Source organism: Macrobrachium rosenbergii, chromosome 22, assembly GCF_040412425.1.
Source record: "Macrobrachium rosenbergii isolate ZJJX-2024 chromosome 22, ASM4041242v1, whole genome shotgun sequence".
Taxonomy (NCBI): domain Eukaryota; kingdom Metazoa; phylum Arthropoda; class Malacostraca; order Decapoda; family Palaemonidae; genus Macrobrachium; species Macrobrachium rosenbergii.
Genome location: NC_089762.1, coordinates 49,023,074 through 49,026,678, shown reverse-complemented (window position 1 = coordinate 49,026,678; position 3,605 = coordinate 49,023,074).

Below are 3,605 nucleotides of genomic sequence, written 5' to 3'. Positions count from 1 at the left end.
TAATAAATTCTCTCTCTCTCTCTCTCTCTCTCTCTCTCTCTCTCTCTCTCTCTCTCTCTCTCTCTCTCTCTCTCTCTCTCTCTCTCAACAGCAACGCGAACAAGAAAGCCAATTAGTCGCAAAACTGGTTTTATCATAACGTAGCTAAAAGTTGTTCAGGGATTTTCCAGAACATCTTGCATGGATACATTTCGATTTGCGTTTCTTTTGTCTCCCAACCCTTCTTTTGGGTATCTGGGTACATCTGAATTATGCTTGATATTTATCTGTGCGTTTGTCATCCTTTCTGCTCATCAGAGGAATGTGGGTTTTAGAATATATGTATATATGTGTGTGTTTGTATGTATATGTACACACATATATTTATTATATGTGTGTTTTGTGTGTGTTTGGGCATCTGTTTATTGTTGTTTGTGTGTTCATATTGAGTAACATCCTGTTACTTCTGAATAAGTACGTACGAAACCTTGTTATAATACTTTCATAGCCTCTGAGTCACTAAATATTACTTAAAAGGAAAACTCCTCTGAACTAGTTAACCTTACGCGTGTACTCCGCTTTACTCTCTTGTGCATACCTTCGAACAATGTCTTTTTTTTTTCTCTTCCATAATCATTGATTTTTTTTTCAAGTTTATCGACAAAGACAGAAAGTCTTGTCAGATTCTCCGTGTTTTATTTAGCAGAATTTAATTGGTGGAATTTTGGAATATGACATGATTTTCCCACCAATTGCAAATTTGATAGCACCCATGAATAATAATGAGCAAACAAATTTCCCGAAACGCCGTTTCACTTTTCTTTTACGATATTGTAAACTGAAGCAGTTTTATGAGGTTTATGCTGTGTTTCGTGGAACCAAGGCTTCTAAATTGATAGGAGTATTATAAAAATGGGAAATATCTACAATTGTCTACCATGTTTTAGTTTAAGGAAGCGTGTGCTTTTCAGTACTACAAGATATAGGAAATTGCGTAACTTAGATTTGATTGACTGATTGATTTACAAAGAATGGCATTATTTGTTTAGAGTTAACAAGAGAAGGAAGAACTGAGTATTGTAAATATGGGCAGACGAAGGTTTTGGATGTTAATGAATTGGGAATATTTTTCTCATCTTTATGCACGCCTTAGTTGTATATAAATGATAAAGGATTCTCCAATTGAAAGAGTAAGGAACACTTATCTATACTTTCTTGAAGGTTACAGAATGTACTTGGTCGGGTATTGTCTCAGACAGAAGGCCAACTTGTATGGCAGACTAATTTGCATATCTGTCTATGTTTCCAACCTGATTCGTTCGATGCGAGCGTGGTAACCTCAAGGCTAGAGTAAAAGAGATAACGTATACAGCCAGACGACAAAAAATAATGTTCTTTCAACGCCATAAAAAGGCCTCATATCTCAGAACTGTCTTTGGCTGTCATGAAATGGCTGTTATTCGAGAGCCTGCCGAACACAGACTTGTTAGTTTTATGCTTAATTTAGTGTCTATAAATTTTTCCACTTCCACGCATCCTCTGATACCCCCTTCCCCCTTTCTTTGCCATTTATACTCCGTAAGGGGGTAGTGCCATCAGTGCACCTCACGCGGTGCACTGTAGGCATTACTTGAGGTTCTTTGCAGCGTCCCATAGGCCCCTTAGCTGCAACCCTTTTCATTCCTTTTACAGTACCTCTATTCATATTCTTTCTTCTGTCTTACTTTCCACCCTCTCTAACAATTGTTGCATAGTGCAACTGCTTTGAGGTTTTCCTCCTGTTACGCCTTTCAGAACTTCTTACTGTAAATTTCCGTTTCAGCGCTGAATGACCTCATAGGTTCCAGCGCTCGGCCTTTGGCCTAAATTCTATATTCCTTTACCATCTATACGCCACCAGCTTTTTAAAACACTTCCGCATTAAAAATTTATTTGTCACTGATATCTACAACAAAACTGGGTCAGATAAAGAAAGCTGATAGCTATTCAAATGCCACTGAACATATTCGATAAACAACGAAAGCGGTGACATTTACTGGACTCATGCGCACTTCTTGCGAAAAATAATCAGAGGCAGCCTGTTATGTTAATGAACTACTGTTGCGCACTCTTATATGCGCTTCGGCAAGCCCAAGCAATCATCAGGCCAAGATCTATAGCCCGAGGTCTATAGTCCTTGCATTAGACGTTACGCAGCACAAGGGGATAATATCCTACTGCGTATACTTCTCTCCTTAGTCTGTCATTGAGGTGGAAAACGGCGCAAGTATTAGTCAACTGGTGTATCCCAGTGAGTCTGTGGGATGTGTTGCCAGTGTATTTAACCTGTTCTCCTTTTGAAGTAAGTAAGTAAAAAAAAAAAAAAGACTTCCGCCAACAGTCGTTGGTTAACAGTTGAAGGACACCAGCCAGGTCTTGGTGTTTGTAAACAAATCCTTGACATTGTCCAGCCAAGAGTTTTGTTGTTTAGGAAGACTCGTTTGTTTGTGTGTACGTGAATGTAAATGTGTATGTGTATATATAAATATATTTATTTAGGTGTGTGTGTGATTGTGTGTGTGTATACGAGTATACTATATATATATAAAATATATATATTTTTTATATATACTATATATATATAGTATATATAAAATTATATTATATATATATATATATATATATATATATATATATATATATATATATAATATATAAAATATATATGTACACACACACACACACATACATATATATATGTATTATACACACATATATATATTGATTGTTTCTCGTTTTCTCAGGCTTTATATCGTTTTATGTACAATCAAGAATAAATGTTGCAGAGTCTGCCTTCGAGATTATTAACCTTTGTAATGACGTGATCTCCAACTTTTCTCTCATTTCTGTTAATTCCTCTCCCAGCTATCACCACATTTCAAATCTTGTCAAACGTGATAACCATACATGTTATCTACAGACTGATTATCGTAGTCTAGGTCGCTTAATCGTATTCACCTAGTAACTGGGTTTTTCTAGGCCAGGGCCATCCCAATAATAATCTGTGTATAGAGCTGTTATTCCCATTTTTTTTTTGGGGGGGACGATTTACTAATCTCATTTTATATGGATGTTTGGGTCATCAGTATTGTTCTCTTTTTACTGCCCTTGTACCTCCGCTAAGGTGGTTATCTCTCTTATTTGTTCTTTAGCGGGGTTAGGCGAAAACAATAAAAAGGACTGATTAAACTCGCCTAAAAGCGTTCTGTAGGTAAGGTCTCGAGAGGATTAGTTTTATGGTAGAAACTGGTCGAAATTGCGGTCAATTGACTTGTGCCCCTTAAGTGGTTAGTGCCGTCAGTGTACCTCACGCGGTACTGTAGGCATTACTGAAGGTTCTTTGCAGCGTGCCATCGGCCCCCTAGCTGCAACTCCTTTCATTCCCTTTACTGTACCCCCACCCATATTATCTCTCTTCCATCTTGCTATCCATCCTCTCCTAACAATTATTTCATAGTGCAACTGCTTTGAGGTTTTCCTTAAGTTACACCTACTTTCAATATCCTTTCCAGCGCTGAATGACCTCATAGGTCCCAGTGCTTGTCCTTTGGCCCAAACTCTATATTCCATTCCATTTATTCATGAGG